Raw genomic sequence first — 19,974 nt, 5'->3', positions numbered from 1 at the left:
TGCCCGCGACCGCAAACTGCGGAGGGGGGGGGGGCTACGTCGTCAAAATGGTGTCATTCGTACCGTCACTGCGGCCACGGGAAGTGCGGCGTGTAAAAATGTGCATCCAAATAAGGTGTTGTGGCCTATCAAGTTGTTCGTTTGCATTCGGCAATTCCACAAAGTACAGACTCAGCGTTTGGTACGGTCAAGTCTGCAAATCTTCCTTGGATTACTTTTACTGCTCCTTTTGGACTCCTCGCTTTTGATTGTCTATTCTTTTTTCACGGAATGCAGGAATTTAACTTTCATTACTACCAACTGTTCGTTTGCATCCCTTTGCACGGTATGTGACATAGCTACGGTTTGTCTTAGCACTTTTCGCAGGCTATTAGGATTTTTTTCTTCTCACCGCAGAATAAAGATATAAAGATATAAAGTTATCTCATAATGCATTGTTCAAAGCAAATCGTTTCTGAAACATAGCCGCTTCTGAGAAAAGTGCGTGTGACAGGCAGACAGGTTGACAAACAGAGAGACAGTCTGTGAGGAGCTGCAAGATCTTCCATCAGGCGCGACCCCAGTTAGCGGATAGGAGCACACCTATTGATGTGTTAATATGCGTTCATGCACTTTCTTTTCTGACTGTGTATGGGCTAGTGTCTGCTCATCTCTGGTGCGTGGACTAAAATGGCTATGGGAAGGATACCCAGAACATAAACCACCATGGAAGACGAGAGAAGAAGGAAATTTACGGTGGAGGGGCTCGGAAGCACAATTCCGGGATATTTTAGGAATGAACAAGCGGGCTCCCGGTCGTTGATATCCCTCGAGCATATTGCTTCGGTGGTGGACTACTTGGCCTCCTTGCAATATAACGCTACAACTGATTGGGATCTGGAGAAGGAGTACGACCTTACCGAGAACAAGACCAAACAAAGATGAATTGAAGGCAGATCATTGGACGGCAAAAACCGTGATAATACCCACCGCATATGTTCATGATGGTGCTCCATGACCAAGAAAGGGATCCATTCAAAAGAAGCTCGTCAACCTTGAAATCTTCACCAATGTCAAAGGCGGTAAAGGATAAAGTACAGGCAAGCCCAACAAACGCCAAAAATGTAGGAGCGTATAAAAAGGGTAACCCTGTCGGGGATCATAGAGAGCAGAGTCCCGATCTGGAGGAATTACCCTTCACTCAGCTTGGGGCGAAAATAGTTGAATTGTCAAGTCGACCAGCGGTGCAAAGCTCAAGGCGAACGAAAACGGTGGATGGACTAAAGTTACCAAGAAAAAAGCGAATGGAAAAGTAAAAGTGCGAATTCGTCCAGATGCGATTATTTTCTCCACTAAGCGCAATCTGTCCTATGCGGAGATACTCAGAAAGGTCAAAGCTGATCTCGACGTAAAACATCTGAGCAGTAATGTGAACAGAATCCGAAGAACCCAGAAAGGGGATCTCATGTTCGAACTGAAAAGATTCACCGTAGGCAAAACTGATGACTTTCGCTCTCAACTGAAAACTCACTTGGGGAGAATGCCACTGTGTATAATGATCTCGATGAAATGATATCGAAGGGAGAAATTCGTACTGCTTTGAAGGAGCAATTCAAGTTGGAAGAACTTGCCGAGGAGTATGTTGTGGGTTTACGGAAGGCTTAAGGCGGTACTCAAACGGCCACAATACGAGTACCAGTGGAGGCAGCGGAGAAGTTGTTAGCGGCCGGAGAAGTTCGGATTAGATATGCTGCCTGAACAAACTTCACTAAAGAGGTACTGCTGATCGATCCGATCGATGCAAAAGGTGTGGGGAAAAAGCCCATATTGCCAGGGAGTGCAACAGGGACTCCAAATGCCTATTATGCGACAGGATAACCGGCATATTACCGGAAGTGGTAAATGTTCGGAATTTAGGAAGGCGCTGATTGCAATGAGAAAATGAGGTTTATTCCTCCTAAACCTTCCTAAACCTCAATCATTGCACGGTCACTCAGAATGTACTAGAGCATCTCGTTCGAATCTGAGATGGAAATCGCCATCATAAGTGAACCGTACAGAAACCGTCACGGTGGCATATGGGTCATAGATTCAACTGGCGGAGTGGCGTTATGGGCTTGCGGTCGACAGACCATACAAAGTACTGCAAATCAGGCAGCCTGTGACTTTGTGTGGGCGAAAATAAGTGGTGTAGATATATAGAACTGCTAAGCCCCACCAGTTTGACACTGCTTGAATTTGAGAAAATGCTTGATAATCTTGTTCTCGACGTAAGAGGACGAAGTTCAAAGGTGTTTGCTGGTGATTTCAATACTTGGGCCAGAGAGTGGGGTAGCAGAGAATCAAATGCTAGGGGGTGCAGTTTACTAGCGGCTTTTGCACAGATAGACAAAGTTGTGGCTGACGAAGGTGCTGTAAACATTTTTAGGAAGGAGGGTCAGGTTCGGATGTGAACCTGACCTTTGTCAGACCTGTGCTGGCGTGCGGTATATCTCGGTACGCCAGCAAAGGCGACACCCACAGCGATCACCAGGCAATCTTCTTTGAGACATGTGTCGAGCTATAGGACAAAGACCCATCGTCCCCGAAACCGAGAAAGATTTCAGGTTGGTTTGGAAAAGCTTTGGATGAGTAGACCTTCATAGTGGTGTGGTTAAATCAACTTGATAAAACAGGTACCGCTACCAAAATAACCGTTCATGTGGCCTAACGCATCGCCAAAGCATGTGATGCGTCCATGCCTAGGACGTGCTTATTCCCCAGTAGAAGAGCAAAGATCAGCTTGCCACCGAGCCAGAGGAGTGGCCCAGAGGGCGGTTGGTAGAATCGATCAGGGCAAAAATAGCTCGCCATCCAGCGAAGCAAGAGGAAATGCTTTAAGGAGCTCTGCTCAGAAGTGGACGTAAGCCATGGGGCAGTGCTTATAGAATTGTGATGGGACGGTTCAAAGGCCGTTCATCTCCGCAAATCAGGTGTCCGACCCTCTTGCTGAAAATTGTCCAGGGGTTACTCCCTCAGCAAGAGGAGGGCACTGACACGTTTCAACCACCTCTGAAGGTGACGACATTTCCGCCAGTTATCATAGATGAGCTGCTGGTGATCTGCGGTAGAATAGGAGACAATAAAGCGTCGGGCCTAGACGGAGTACCGAATAAGGACCTTAAGCTTGTCGTGAAATCCAGACCGGACATGTTCGCTGAATTGTTCGTAACGTGTATGTCCGAGGGGATATTTCCAGCGGCATGGAAGCCGCAGTTGGTATTTAAATGCATTCAATTTGGCCAATTGGAATCTAATACGTAAATCTCTAGCGAAGGTTGGTCTTTCCACTTATATCGCTGCAATCATTGATAGTAGATAGTAGACGCCGATGACGGACCCCAGGAGTACGTTGTTTCCACGGGTGTCCCGCAGGACTCCGTATTGAGCTCACTACTGTGGAAGATCATGTACAACGATATGCTTAATGTTCCCCTTCCGTGGGAAGCCACTGTGGTGGGTTACGCTGACGACATAGCCCTGAATGTTGTCACAAAGCACTTCCAAGTCGACCGTCAAATACTTGGGGGTGGTGATAGACAGGAAGCTCAGTATGTTTGCGACTAATCATCCACTGCAACTGTGACCTTGGCAAGGGTGATGCTGAACGTGGGAAGGCCACGGTATGCCTCTAGGTTGCTTATAGCCAGGATGGTAACCTCAATCATTCTCTATGCGTCCCTAGTTTGGAGGAAGGCGTTGCGGGTGTCATTAACGCTGGCAAACTGAGTGCAGTCTACAGCAGGACAGCCCTGAGAGTATGCTCTTCCTTCAGGAGTATCTCAGATGATGCCGCATTCGCATATAGAGAATGATGCCGATTGACATCTTGGCAGATGAGATAGCGGATATATACAATGCGAAGCCAACCTGTCCCTTATTATGCTCGAAGAACGCTGAGAGGGAGAGGCCCATAAATAGATGGCAAGAGAGGTGGGAACGCTCGACACGGAAAGATTAATTATAATCTCACCCAGTTTCTCACGCGGCATGGAGGATATCTCCAATACCTGCACAGGGTTAAATTGAAGACCTCACCCGACTGTCCAAATTGCGATGGAGTCCCAGAGGACCCAGAGTATGTATTCTTCCACTGTCCGAGAATTGTGGAAGAAAGGAGGAATCTAGAGGAGACTCTAGGAGAGGTGCTAGTACCGGAAAATCTAGTGCCGAAAATGGTAGCACATCAAGAGGATTAGGATGCGGTCAACTCCATGATTGCAGCTGTCCAAAACAAACTGCGAAAGGAGGAGGAGGAGAGAAGCACGGTCACGTACGCCACATATAAGCGAAAGGTAACTAAGCTAGAGGGTGCTGACTCCACGGGACAGAAAGAGAGTCGGGGGTGGTTTCAGTGGCTAGAAATCCCACACACTGGTGGGTCCAGAGCAGCGTCTTTTGAAGATTTCCACCTCCTCAAAAAAAAAAAAAGAAAAAGACAGACAGATGGACAGATGGACAGCAGACAGGCAGACATACATTGAACCGATATTTTGCAAACAAAACCTTAAAAATATCCTCCAAACGGGTCAATACCTAGCTATGTATTTGAGTGAATGTTGTTCGCAACGTTTTTCAAAAACTTCTGGGTTAATGCAAAGGGTTGATTCCATAAGCGATCATAAACTACAAAGAGGTTGCCCCAGTTTGCAATATCCACAATACTCCCTGTATAAAAGACTCGTACTATTAGTTCCATATATGACATCCATAGATACGGAAATGATGCGTATCCGCAGTTTGCATAGTCCGGAAAACCAACGCAAACAAAAAGCAATTCTCCATTACCTATAGAAGGATACTCGTGCAAGCACTTTTCCAAACAACTTTTAAATTGGCTTTGATGCAGACACAGTATTTTCCTGGTTATTGCTTTCATTCCGTTATATTAAAAGCATAGGAAACAGAATTTATATTACGCTAAGTGGATCAATTGAACCAGGAGGATACTCTGTTCCGTTACTCAATCATTTGCCTAGAAGAGGGCTTCTAAGCGAGGCAGAACATTCAATCTTGTCCCTAAACATTTAATCTTTGTTATATTGTAGACTCCATTAAATAAGGATATCCTCCGGTGGTATCTGAAAAACATCAAACCTCAATCGGTGAGCCAAAAGCCAAAACAATCTTATTTAATATCAAAGTCCAAATCACCGCCTCCAGCATATTTTTAAGGGTCTATGAAATTCATACTTCCCTTTCCCTACAAAGGAGCCACGAGCATCTCACGATAGGACGATGGGAAGAGTCAAGTGCTATCTTTATGAATAGGTACGGATACAATGGCTCTTTGATAGGGTAGGTGACATTACACTAAGGACAACGAAGCGAGGGCAAAATGACTGCAAAAATCACTTTAACAAAATTTACATTAATTTATTTGCAATGACAATGACGTAAAAAGGACGAAGAATAGGCAAAGTGATGAGGGTTGAAGCGGAACTTGGTAAAATAGACAGAGGAAATGATTAATGAACTGAACAAGGTTCTAGGCGACTTTTATGAAAGCAGGACTTGGATAATTTTTGGAATGACAACATTTGATTGTTCTAAAGAGGATAACAGGAATTACGAGTCGTTTTTGATAAAGTATGTTAATTGGATTTGAATTCCATTTACGTAGATTTGGCTGTTGAAGAACTTACTTCTCACCAGCAAGCAGTACACTCCAGGATAGACCGACGCGGAATATAGCTCCCTGAGGCCAACCTATATCTCTTTGAGGGTGAGATGCCTCTTCTCTATGGCGATGTGTGGCTTTCCAAGGGCCAAGCCTCTCGTTTATCAAGACCGTTAATGAGTGTTATTATCATACCCTGTAAGAGATGAACCTATTATGAGGGGGACGGGAAGTCGCAAAACGCCTCCTTTAATCCAGGGTGTCATGTGCACCGTGGCCATTGGATAGTTTACAGTCGGGAGTAACTGACTGTATTCGAACGGAGCCTCACTGGTACCTGGTCGCCTCAGGTTAGCACCTCCTAACCCCATACTCGTGGGAATCAAATGAATGCCTGCATGAAAACAAAGAAGACTACAACCAAACAAGCGGGACCCCGTACCGCACACAAATTGCTTAACCAGGCGGAGGAGCATCTCCGAAATACTGAGAGCCAGGTGATTACACCGAAGAAGAGAGAATTTGGTATGTCAAGCAGTGGATCCAAGATGCGTTTACAAAGACCACTGCTCAAAAACCAGGGACAAGCAAAAGCACATCTGAGATCAATATATCAGACGTCAGGAAAAAGAAAAGTCTCAGTGGCGCAGTTGCTAAATCGTACCTGCGTTGTGTGAAAGAAGGAAATAGGCCCTTAAGAATGCTCAGGAATGCGGGAAGCAGCGGAAATTAGCCCGCATGAAGGGAATACACCCCCTGAACCCAAGAGGAGAGAAAACCCGGGCTGGTCAGGGGTGAAAGCAGGAATCAGGAAGCCTGTCATTAGATATGCTAATGTGGTCAAGGGTATTCGACTGGCCATATTGCCAAAAATGTTTCTCGAGCAAACACTCACTCGTGAGGAGCAGGAAACCATCGAAGACCTTGAGGTGAGGCGGATGGATGGACTACGAAACTCGTGTTTACCGGGATGCGCTTTCGACCAGGTCATATACTAGTGGATTGCGCAACGAAAGACACTGCAGAATGACTTAGGATCATTGTTATTAATTTGCGGACTGCGACGAAGCAGAACTGTCAACATGTGCCGGGGATGATATATCAGGGGCACACATGGTGACCGTTTTTCTCCCGAAAGCCGCAACAATAATGACGGAAGATTTCATGGAACTCCAGCAAAAACGGAGCCAATGCCCAGCACTCACATAGCCCAGATAAACCTCCACTGTGTCCAACACTCCCACTGCGGTAATTGCAAGTGCCACTTCCAGGGAGAACATCGGAATAGTGCTGGTTCAGGAGCCCTGGGTGTAGTGGGGGCAGATTCGCGGTCTGCAAGGTGGAAGCATGCAGGTGATTTGGGACTCCTCTTGTGAAAAACCACGATTTTGCATAATTTTTAAAAGTAATTTCAAATATATATGTCTAATATATATGTGTTTCACCGGAACAAGCCGTTAAACTGGTGAAGTACTGTGAGGAGAGGAACTTGTCACTTCTCCTCGACTGCGATGCCAACGCCCACCACAAAGCCTTGGGAAGGAGCGAAACCGGTCGCAGAGGTGAGTACCGTCTTGAATTTATTCTTAGCAATAAGTTAGAAATATATAACATAGGGAACACTCCAACATTTGTGACCAGCAATAGACAAGAGGTACCGGACATAATTCTAGCAAACACCCCAATGAACGGACTAGTCAGGATTTGGAGGGTGTCGTATGAGCTCTCTATTTCAGAGTACAAAATAATCAGATTTGACATTGAGGGTAACTCCCAAATAAAAAGAATGATAGGGAATCCCAGAAGAACGGATTGGGGGTCCAATGCAACACGCCTGAGCAACAACATGACCCACCTTCAAGAGGGCGGTGACATCAGGAGTAAACGGAATTGGAAACAGTGGTGGAAAACCTCAACACAGTCGTTATTGACGCATATTAGGTCAGCTGACCGGCTAAAACAGTTAAGTTATCAAGGGATGTACCATTGAATAGGAACCTAGCCAGGATGACAACAGAGATGCAAAAACTCTTCAACCGGGCAAAACAAACCGGGGACTGGCGAAGGTACAAAAATGCACTGAATCGAATAAATCACAGAAGCAGCCAGGTTTTATAAGGCTGTAGCCAAAGAGGGGGAACATTCCACTGTCTGTTTGAAGAAGGATAATGGGACGTTTACCGAGAATGAAGAGGTCAGAGTACACCTGCTCAAAACTCATTTCCCGGAGTCCTACTCCACGGGAGCGGGCAACAACATTCTGCCTGACACCTCAGCAACGAATAAAAGGGGAAGAAAGGAGAACTGGAAACTAGCAAAAGAGGTATGCTCGAAAGCTAGGGTATGGTGGGCAGTGGGAACTTTTAAACCACTGAAATCACCCGAAGTAGATGGAATTTTCCAGGCACTAATCGAGAGAGGCCTAGAAATCATCTAAGAGCCTCTTCTGAAGGTGGTAAGGAGCAGCATAGCGCAGAGATATATACCAAGGGTATGGAGACGGGCAAAAATGGTATGTATTCCGAAAGCGGGTAAAAAGGATTCTTTCCACCCTAAATCTTTCAGACCAATTTGCCTGCACACAGAGATATAAGATGCCCTGAACCACAAAGTAGTGCGAAACACCCTTGCTTTCTGGATGGACAAACTGCCAGAGAGTAGGCAAATAGTAGTACCGACAAGTGTAGACTCTATTGTCATGAATACTACTGACGGTTGTCCACAAGGTGGCTTACCGCCACCGCTTCTGTGGAATATGGTAGTGGACGAACTCCTAGACGTGCTAACAAATACTGGAATATAGGTCCAGGGTAACGTGGATGACATTGTTTTAATCTGTAGGGGCAAATGTGAGGATACCCTATGTGATAGAATCCAAACTGAACTAAGGGTTACTAGTACCTGGTGCAGGAAGGTGGAACTGCGTGTCAACCAGGCAAAACCACCATAGTACCATTCATTAGGAAACGTAAGCTTGATCACATGGAGGTAAACCGAAAAAGGGAGGGCAAATATTTGGGAATTACGCATGTCGTAAAAACTTGCCCGAAAGCCACGAGGGCTTTGATGACTTGTAGGTCCATAGCAGGAAAAAATGGGGTGGCAGCCCGAAGATACTACTTTGGATATACACTGCCATAGTAAGGCAAATGAATACTTATGAGGCGGTAATTTTGGCAGAAAGAACTGAACTCAGCACACACGCTAACTCCCTGACACAAACTCCAAAGATTGGCTTGCGTGTGTATCAGTGGAGCAATGAGGACATGTCCGACGACTTCCCTGGAGGTCGTTTTGGGATTAACCCCTCCACATCCGCATATACGATGCAGGCAAAGAGGGCAATGTTCAGGATGGCCAGGAGTATCAGCGAGGCGAGGAGCTGCCTAAATCGAAGGAAGATTGATATTCTTTTTAGGCGGTATCCCGAATTATTGATACCAAGGGAACTTCAGGGGGCAGAATATTGCTATTCTCACCAGCAGCCAAGCACCGATCAAGGTAATTAGGTCCAACCAGGTGAACTCTAAACTGGTATGGGAACGCCCTGAGAGACCGAACACGCTCGGTTCGTTCAACAAGGTCTGGATACTCTGGGTTTCGGGCTATGTTGGGTTGGAACGCAATGAGGCAGCGGACGAACTAGCCAATAAGGGAGAAGTGACACCTTCACAAGGGTCAGAACCCTTCTGTGGAATCGAAAACGGGTTCATGGCTTTGACATGGAAAAAATGGAGAGGAACGCTTGAAGGAACTATGGACTAGGAATGGAGCAGTCCATGGTGCTTATTGAAGGATATGAACCCAAGCGCACAAAGGATTGCTCAAACCTCACCAAAAAGAACCTCCGAATCATAGTGCGAATTCTCACTGGTTAAATGTTCGGGGACGATGATAATTTCTCCTACCTAGGGTCGAAAATCACAACCGATAACAGCTACGATGATGAAATCCGCGCACGGTTGTTGTCAGTCAACAGAGCCTATTTCAGCTTACAAAAACTGTTCCGCTCGAAACGTCTCACCATAGGGTCAAAGTTCTTACTGTACAAGACGATGATCTTGCCAGTCCCCATGTATTCCTCAGAGACTTGGGCTCTTAGCAAGAAGAATTGCGAACTCTTGGCCGCATTCGAGAGAAGAATCCTTCAAAGGATTTTTGGTCCCCTACATAAGGATGGACGATTTCGTAGTGTACCTAACGACGAAATTTTTCAGCGATATCATGATGGTCAGGTTGTGGATAAAATCCAGTTTAACAGGTTGCGGTGGACGGGTCATTTAATCCGTATGGATCAGGATGATCCTGCCTGCCCGGAAAGTCTATAAGAGCAATATCAATCATACAAAAAGAAAACGAGGCAGACCCTGCCTGAGATGGAGCGAAGGCGTGGCTCAGGATGCCAGACAGTTTTTAGGGATATCGAATTGGTAGATCTCGGCTCAACACCTGTCTGGATATCTGGAGTTTCTTATTAAGGCAGGCTAGAACGGATGTCGGTTGTTGCGCCATTGTTGATGATTATAGTCCTTGCATTATGCGAATATTTTTTCTTTTTGCATTCAATGGCTTACAAAAACGGAATTTGATATACTACTCACTTCAACTTTAAAGTAAGGAAGGATCTACCTTACTTTAAAGGATAAGCTGTGAAGAATGTAACTTGCTAATGAAATCTATTTTCCATTTTTCCCCTTTTTTAAAAAATGGACGAAGTACCATATTTATAAGGTAATTGTGTGCTTTTGTATCCGTTTATTGCACTTTTATGTTAACTAAGGTCCCTAATAAAGTGTTACATACCTTGTGAAGTAGATCCTTTGAAGAAATGTTGAACCAGAGCCTAGGGAAGAAATGGTCATTTAATATATAATAAGGACATCTCTAAAAGGTTTTTTATTTTTTATGTGAACATATAAACTAAATGCACAAAAGGGTGATAAATTTTAACAATATGCTATGAAATCTAATTAAATGTATTAACAAAGAATGAACGCAATTGTATCGGTCGCACGTTGCGCGCTGCTTGTAAACGAAATGAGTAGAACTGGCGTGAGGAGGTGGAAAGGGCGGAATTTCCCCCAGGGCTTGAAGTTTGCATTGGGTCCGGAATAGGAATTCCAATGAAAAAGGGATAATATGTAATGTAGACCTGTATGATTATCATCCCGACCCCGATTTGCTCTCGATGGCCTTGGTATGGAATTTGAAGATGGAGACAAGAAATTAAAATCCATTGTAAGTGAACCCACGGTTATCATCCTAGTTAGAGCAAAGTTTCTGTTGTCTATCTAAAGTCAATAGGAGTAGTTAAAGACACAACCTATTCACTACCATTTTCACTTTTTCATCAACATGTTCCCAGGAATCTGGTATGCACACGGACGAGAGAGAGTTGCTGATAGTTGGATTCGATATTCTGTGGTTCCGCACCCGAAGCGAAGGTAAGTGCCCATCAGAAGATGGTCTCCTACGAGATCAATGTCAGCACCACTTTTGTTACGCGCATTCGGGAGAAAATTTACCACACCTTTCATCAGGCACGTTCCTTTAGGCGAAAAAACAGGCACCCACCGGATGCGTTATTATATGGCTCCTAGATATCCCAAAATCACAATGCCGTATGCAGGCAGCGCTGCCTGAAATGCATCTAGTTATTCATAGGTTCGCACCGAATCCTGAAATTTCCACAAACAGGGGGGGGGGAGGATTCGTGGTAGCCAACCGAAATAGCAGCGCACGAGCTAAACTCCCTTCTTTGTGATCCTGACCCCATTCTATTGGAGGATGCCCCTTCTAAGAGTTTAGCGAATTTGCTGAATATCACCGAGGAATCTTCACGAATTGATCGCCAAAAATTTTTTGTGGATAGCTATCGGGTAAAAATTAAATCGAAAGAGGCAAGCTCCGTGAAGCCAGAACTCCTTCGTCGTTGTCACCCCTCTTTCATTACTTGATGGCTTCACTTTTTTCGACGGCAGATTCCCGTTTTCCGGCCCAGAATTGCTCTGGCTACTTCTAGAAGCGGCCTTCTTCTTTTCCCGTATATTTGTTAACTCTAAATACCTTCCTCTATCTTTACTCCTCGAAGATAAAAACCTATATCCCGTGTCCAGCTCAACACCTGTCTATCCAATTAGCCGGCTTGGGTCCCGCTATTTCCTGTTCTTGCCGGCTCCGGTCTTGAGCTTCAAAATGCAAAGGCGGAGGCGCGAAAGCAACAACTACACCCTATTGCATTGCATTATGCGGATTCATTCCAAACAAATGCCTACATTCCACAATAGGTAATATAAGCAATATGTAATATGGGTAAGCCCAGTCAATTTTTGCCTGCACCTGCAAACTAGACGCTTCTATGACTTTTTACTTGGATTTCCTGCAAACTTTGCATGCTATTACATTACTTATAATGGTACCAAATTTTGTATTTCTAGGATGAACCTAAAGAGAGTTTTCTGACAAAATTTTATTTAACCAGATATCCGTTTGGGATATATTTTGGGGCCTAGATTTCATACATCTGCATCATCATGATTTTTTTATTCAAATTTTACGGTTGGTCTGAGAACCAGACCTGTTACACTTTTCGTGGCACACATTGATCTGGAAACGTTAGGATTGAGTGGGTAGTTTGCCCTTTAAGAGAACAGATCTCACTGAAGAGGTATTGAGTGGTCCGATCGATGCAGAGGATATGGGGAGAAAGGCCATATTGCCAAGGAGTACGATAGGGACCCCAGGTCAGTGCGCAGCGGTCAGCAGGCAATCTTCTTTGAGCTATGTGCGGAGCCACAGGGTAGAGAACCATCATGCCCGAAATCAAGAAATATTTCAGGCTGGTCTGCAAAAGCTCTGGATGAGCAGACCTTCATAGGGGTGTGGTTAGACTAACCTAATACGAAAAGAGCTGCCCATGTCACTAAATGCATTTCTCAAAGCATGGGACGCATCCGTACCGTGCATGTCCGAGGGGATATTTCAAGCGGCATGGAAGTTGGAACTGCTGCCTAAGTTGGTAAACCCCCAGGTGACCCATCCTTATACAGAGCCATATGTCTTCTGCTCATTGTGGAAAAAATGTTAGATTGGGCAATTTACAATAAATTACTCCCGGGTTTTGAGAGCCAAGAGGTCTTTCAGATCGACAGTATGGGCTTCGGGAAGGCAACCACTCATGCCATCAGATTGATTACTGGCTGGGCCGAAGATGCAATTCACGGACAGCGTAGTACCAGCAAATATTGCGAGGTAGTAACCCTGGATGTGGAAATGCATTCTATTCAGCCAATTGGAATCTAAATACAAATTACACCTGTATTAGAATTGGGAATCGTCATCACTTCCAAGCCATCAATCAAATATTTGGGGGTGATGATAGAAGGGAAGCTCAGTTATAGGCAACACATACAGTATGTGTGCGATAAAGCATCCACTGCAAGTATAACCCTGGCAGCGATGATTCCGAACGTTGGGACGCCAGGGCATACTTCTAGGTTGCGTATAGCTACGGTGATGAGTTCGATCATGCTCTATGCAACCTCAGTTTGGGAAGAGACGTTACAATTGTCAGTAAATACTAATAAGAGTGTAGTCTACAGGAGGACAGTCCTAAGGGTGTATTCTGCCTTGAGGGCTATCTCAGATGATGAAGCATTTGTCATCTCAGGAATGATGCCGATTGACATCATTTTGGTAGATGAGATGACGAACAGACGAAGAATGCCGCGAGGGAAAGATCTATTGTCCAAACTGTGAAGAAGTCCCAGATGACCTAGAGCTTGTATTCTTCCATTGTCCAAGATTTGCTGAAGAAAGGAGGAAGCTAGAGAAGACTCTAGAAGAGGTATTGGTCTCAGAAAATCTGGCGCCGAGAATGATGGTACGCCAAGAGGATTGGGATGCGATCAACTCCATGATCACATTGGGAAAGGCAGAGGAAAGGAGAATAGCGTCGCTTCGTATACCGCGTAGAGACGAAAGGTGAGGAAGCTAGAGTGAGATTACTCTGCCTTGCGGTGTAATAAGTTATCTTGGTTCCACGGGGTGGGGGGGAGTCGGGCGTGGTTTTAGGGGGTAAAAATCCCAAGCACTGTCGTGTCTAGGCCAGTCAAAGACAAGCAGACAGACTTTGAATCGACTCTGATAAGGTTTTGTTTCACACAAAACCTTAGAAAATTTGGGGGAGAAATTTGGGGGATTTCACATATCAATCATTCTCGTTAATTATGACGTCAACATCTTATTTGCATGGTGCAAGATGCAGTAAATTCGTGCAAATTGATAAGTTTGCACTGTCATAACTTTGATACTAATAACTGGATTTCCATGAAACTTGATAGTATTATACGCGATACTGTCCTCTATGCTACTGCAACTTAGTGTTGGTAGAATGAAATTATGGAGGTTTTCAGTAAATTTCAAAAAGCTAGTAATATGCTACTAGTAAGATTTTGGAGCAGATATCGGAATCAGAATTCACGTCAAAACTAATATTAGTTTCGCAAAGTACTAATCGGAGCTTTCCATTTGATACCCCATATGACTATATTCGGTAGCAGCCGTTTTGGAGAAAACTCGTTATTGTTGAAGGGTATGGACACATTACAAAAACCTATCAAATGATTTTTCGATAGCCAGAGGTGGTAGCTGGACACCCAGTGTATTTTTCGTTAACAAAACAGTGCCAACATTTAAAAATTACTAGTCTGGTGGTTGCAGTGCAGTTCTCATATTATATACATGGTTGCCATTCACCCCTTGGTCGTGTATAGCCCGCCAACCACATCTAAGGGCTATCGTTCGCGGTTACTTGAAATGCATTGCAGCTCTCCCCACGACTTCTCGAGACGCTCGCACTCCTCCTCTACTGTTCTGTGCCAAGTGTCTTTGGGACGACCCACCCGTCGACCATCTTAGGAGAGTAGATTCCATCGCATGGCATAGCCTGCAATGCTACTGTCGCTCCTCTTTAAAGTGTGACCTGTTCACTGCCAATTCTGTATTTCGATCACAGTGTGTAGGGGGCAACGAAAGCGGACCTTGCGCTGTTAATACGTCAGGCAACATCCAGTTCGGATAACGCGCTTCCTAGATGCAAAGATTAATCGTCACTTTCAATGCTCTCACCATTAATGCAGATACTCTCCCTATTAATGGAGAGTGCGTTCACCCGTCAGACTGAGAACCTTGGTTTTGCTGGTGTTAATCTTCAGTCCAACTTTACTTGCCTATCTTTCCAAATCCAGTGTCGTCTGTTGGATATCGTTGGGTTTACCAGTGCAGGTTGGTGAACCGGAGTTTGGTCTGTTTTCGGCCGATGTTGCTAATAGACGCGCTACTGGTTGCCACGGGAGCACTGTCTAGCAAACTCAAGACAGCAGCACTGTTTGTGGACTCATTTTACGATATGCTTTGCTGAATCGGTTGTTGAGGTATTGACGCCACTGCGTGCACTTCTTGGGTTGTGTCGCTGCCTTGGAACTTCCCCTTGGTTTTTGGAGCGGGTGTAAATGCTTATATCGGCGCCTGCACCCATACGCGACCGGATTTTCGTGTTTTGGTCGGACATAGAAAAGCGTCGTGAAAGGGATAAAATGCATTCGCATTGTCCGAACTCCAATTACATGCATTTGATGGCTTCGGAATTGAACCTCCAGTGGCACCAACATATACCCTTGGGGCGAAGACTTTTGGAATTGCGCTGTGTACGCGGTCTCGACGTTGTTTCCGCGATACATGGTATCGAAAGAAGTGCAGCATAAACCTTGTCAGCTACGTCGGCTGCGGTTTCTAGTGACTGAACATAAGTCGTCGCTACATCGCTAGAAGAGTAGATGTTAGGCTACGCATTTCCGACTCTGGAACTACAGTACCGTCGATACACTGTAGGCTGTGGAGGAACTGGGAAGATTTTTCGTCACTCATGTAAATTACATCGCGGACTTTGGTAACACACCGCGGCGGAAGAACTGCTACGATTTGAAAATATTGCTGTTGTGGGTCTGTTCGGGGTGCTGTGGTATTACTGTGGTGGATCTGTTACTTTCTAAGGTATAACAAAGCTTGCTCCCACTATTTTGAACCAAATTTCGGAGTTCTGGGGATGAAGTCTCGAAACCTTGGAATTTAGTTTATCGCGGTCACAGTCGCACTCGTGTCTGCAGGCGTTTTGAGTGTTATCGGAATTCTGGTTGTTATTCCTTCTCTGATTACTTTGAATCCGTCAATTTTCCTTTGTTTGAATTCAAGGTCACCACTTTGGGAATTACCAGGTGAGGTTGATAGCAGAAGTTGAATAAAAGCTGCGTTTATATATGTTTTTGATTTGTTTATTCAAATCCAAAAACGATCCTGCTTCTCATTGTGAATTTATAAAGTGTGAGCTGTGAGTAGACTCATGCACTTCTACCAAGTGACTGCTTTACTTAATCCTGCAGCAATTCGCTAACTTTTAGGGAGTAGATCACTTCAATGAAAACAACTCCTCCATATCTTCCCGACAATGCAGCATGAAGAACGCCATAATAAGAAGAAAGGATGCAACCCTTACCAAATCCGCTTTGGATCTCAAAATCCTCTGAAATTTCGCCTCGGTTCAGCAAGTGGTATTTTGCGCATCATATGTCGCTCTGATAATAGCTATTAGTTTCTTCAGAATTTCCCTCCTACATAGAGCACTCCAGATACATTTCCAGTTCACACTTTCTTGAAATCGATGAAGAGCCGGTGGAGCGAAAATCTAAACCCCAGGCACTGTTTCAAAATGATTCGTAGGGGGTTGATATAATCAATGGAGGAGTTACTCGAGGGAAAACCAGCATGCTCTCTGTCGCTCAAGCTTTCGAGATGTTCTTTGATGCACTACAGAATTATTTTAGCTATTATTTTTGGGACGGCGGGAAGCACGCAGATACCCCTCCAATTGTCACACTGAAAACGGGTCCTTTTCTTTGGGACCTCTTCTTCCAGTCTTTGGGAAAGGTCTCGACTCCCAACATTTCTGTACGAGTGGAATCATCAGATCAGCCATAACTGTAGGTGCTGCGATGAATAACTCTGCGAGAGACCGTCAAACCCAGCAGTTTTACTTCGTTTGAGAGCATTGCATTAACTTCTCTTCTACTTGGAGGAACAGTCTGTATTCACATGTTCCAGTGACTAGCCACTTGATCCACAAGAGGAGGAACTTCACCCGATGTGTTACGATTAAGAACCGTGGTGTAGTGCTCTTTTCACCTCTTCAGTTGATCATCGTTGTGAAGGAAAAGTCGAAAGTTGAAAAGTCTGCGACCACATGTCCATTCGTGATGCGCTATACACTCTTGAAATCATTGTGATCTGTGGCATCTTCCACTTTCCTGACCAACGCAATAGCAAATTCTCTCTTGCAATGGCGTACACTACGCTGCACATCTCGAGATTTCGCTCGGTATCGGAGTTCAAGCGCATCAGACCCGCCATCAATGGCAAAAGTTAGTAGACTCGTCAACCCCTGTCAGCCAACAGAGCCTATTTTAGCTTGCAAAAACTGTTCCGCTCGAAACGTCTCACCATAGGGTCAAAGCTCTTACTGTACAAGACAATGATTTTGCTAGTCCTCATGTATTCCTCGGAGACTTGGGTCCTTAGCAAGAAAAATTGCAAGCTCTTGGTCGCGTTTGAGAGAAGAATCCTCCGAAGAGTTTTCGGCCCCTACATGAGGATGGACGATTCCGTAGTCTACATGACGACGAAATCTATGAGCGATACCATGACCGTCAGGTTGTGGATAAAATCCGGCTCAATAGGTTACGGTGGGCGGGTCATTTAAACCGTGTGGATGAGGATGATCCCACCCGGAAAGTCTATAAGGGCAATGTATATGGTAGAAAAAGAAGACGAGAAAGACCCTGCCTAAGATGGAGCAATGGCGCAGGCCAGGACGTCAGACAGCTTTTAGGGATATCGAATTGGTGGACCTCGGCCCAAAACCGGGATGTCTGGAGTTCCTTATTAAGGCAGGCCTAGACCGGATACCGGTTGTTGCGCCGTTGATGGTGATGATCGTGAAATGGTCGATCTGATTGCTCGTACGGTGTCGGTCAGTTAAAACCCAACTGTGGCTCTGTGCTAAAATAATGGGCTACCAATGATGAGGCGCTGAAAGTTGCTCCCACAATTACCTTAGTGGTCGCCAAGACCGTGTTTCCGCATCACATGTCAGAGTAAGGTGCTGTCAGATCCCACCTTGGCATCCAGATCACCCATTACGATTATAATGTCACCTCTAGGAAGTCTCCCCTGAACTGTGTTTAATTGCTCGTAAAAAATATCGTTCTCTACTATAATACTTCGGAGGTCTCCGTTGGTGCGTAGCATGGCACAATTATGATGCTCCTTAATCTGGACCGAAATCTTGTAGTTATAAGTGTGTCAGAAACCGGCTCTAAGGTCAAAAGGGCGTGCCTTGCGGTAGCTGTAATAAGCATTACGACATCGGACTGGTTTTTACTATCACTTCGCTTTCCAGAATACAAAAGCACATCCCATCATTATGACAAGAGGGAGAGGAATACTCTCCAGAGTTTCACCGCCTTACTTCCCTTAGGCCCAGAATGTCCAGCTTATATCGCTGGAATTCCCGCTCAAGGTGGAGGACTCTCGCTATCGTTATTGAGGAGCGTGCGAAAATTCCAGAAACCAATCATAGTTCGTTTCCGATAGCCAGCCCCCCCCCCCCTTCCATAAATTTCTATCCCTTTAAGTTGCCTGTTATGACAAGCAGGGAAGACTTTGGGTGTATTCTTGAGAGCCAACTCACAGGTCAGCAGACCGAATTAAGGTGAACTAATCTTCGGAGTAAGGCTGAACTTGTTTGTCATATACATATGTATGTATTATTTTTCGCACGCTATACAATGTGAGTGATCGGTAAAATGTGCGATGATGCTGCAATGATTGAGTTAATTGAGCACTAGTTCCACAGTTTTGTGACCCAGTTTGTCATGGATGTTTGTGTTTTCTTTCTACCACTCTGCTGTTGTTGGGCTATCACCTGTAAATCATTTAGTGTGGTGATAATAAAGCTGAAGAGCCGTCTTTTTGAAAACGGGGACCGTGTGAATGTCCTCTATTTCAAAAATTAGTAAACCGGGGTCATATGAGAGAGAGGTTGAAGAGAGAGAAGTTGAAGATATTAGATGACAAATAGTAGCATTATTGCTTTGTAACATTTAAAAATTAAATGAACACTTTCTAAGTTCAATTGTGAAGAACCATACCAGCTGTTTCTAGAATATGTCCCCAGGCATTTTACTTTTCCGCATAGTTAACAATCCCACACCAAACGTGTAACGAGAATGGAGCTATCTTAATCTCCTTTTTGTGACAGGTGATGGAATTCTCCTCACTCAATTGTTGGCGTGCGTGTTAATGTCCCTGATGATCTCAAATTTATTTTTCGTGGCAGGAATTCCTTCATATAAACGCCGTTTATCTCTACACATCATACTATATCCTGAACAACCCCCTGCCCAAGTTCATCCCTAGTAAACAACAAAAAATACCATAGAAACCGGAACATCCAACAACTTCCCATGTCTCCACTCCTGCTCCTTAATTCGATACAATTCCAAGAGATTTACTCTGAAACCAAACATTAACTTCATTCGGCCTCTAAATGTGCGGCAAGAAATCCTTTGTAAAGGACGAGGTATATTAGATATCATTTTCGCCAACAAAACAAATGGTGGGCGATTTGTTAGGCTTTCATTCCTAATATTACTGTCGACATGTTGTGCGACCGAAATTTGCCTATTGTCTGGCAGCCCATCATTCATGCCCACACCGATGCAAGGACGAAACTCGGTGGTAACTTCCACCGACAGCAATTCATTTGAAATCAGACGCAGCAATATTGAAGGTAGTATCTTTTTCTAATTAACCATGACAAAAAAAACCGAATCAGTTTTCCACGTTATGAAACATGTTCGTCATGAACAAAAAGCTTGGCATATCTAGGGGTTAGGATGGTGGTATGTAGCCTCCGTTTTATGACTGGAAGCGTGGAGGAGAATAAAAGGGATGGCAATGTAAGGTAATTAAAATTAATGACGGGATTGGTAGCAGCCTTTAATTCTCTCGAAGCAACCACTCGTCTCCTGGGCGTTGGAGAGGATTTTATGAACTCGAATTCGTCCTTCTTGGCAAGCGGAGGACCTCCTTGAAGGAAAATGTTGAGAGTTTTCTGAGACTACTGGAGCGGAAAGTCGTAACATGTTTGCACAGTCACAGGAGCATTGTATGTATGTCCGTTTGCATATATATGTTCGTATATAGTTGTGGTTTCATATACG

General features: G+C 44.7%; 1 protein-coding gene across 3 annotated transcripts in view; it reads right to left on the bottom strand.

Moving 5' to 3' along the window:
• LOC119658930 (atrial natriuretic peptide receptor 1) overlaps nt 1-19,974 on the bottom strand; it is a 608,286-nt gene that overhangs the window by 532,842 nt on the left and 55,470 nt on the right. For 2 of the 3 annotated variants that reach the window (XM_038066758.1, XM_038066763.1), the window contains exon 2: nt 10,442-10,481. The exons of the other annotated variant lie outside the window; for it this stretch is intronic. The gene's annotated coding sequence lies outside the window, so the exon portion shown is untranslated. The remainder of the gene's footprint in view (nt 1-10,441; nt 10,482-19,974) is intronic. 3 annotated transcript variants of the gene reach the window in all.

Source organism: Hermetia illucens, chromosome 6 (genome assembly GCF_905115235.1).
Source record: "Hermetia illucens chromosome 6, iHerIll2.2.curated.20191125, whole genome shotgun sequence".
In the NCBI taxonomy this organism is placed as follows: Eukaryota; Metazoa; Arthropoda; class Insecta; order Diptera; family Stratiomyidae; genus Hermetia; species Hermetia illucens.
The sequence above is the reverse complement of the archived record's forward strand: the minus strand, read 5'-3'. Positions and strand labels throughout refer to the sequence as shown.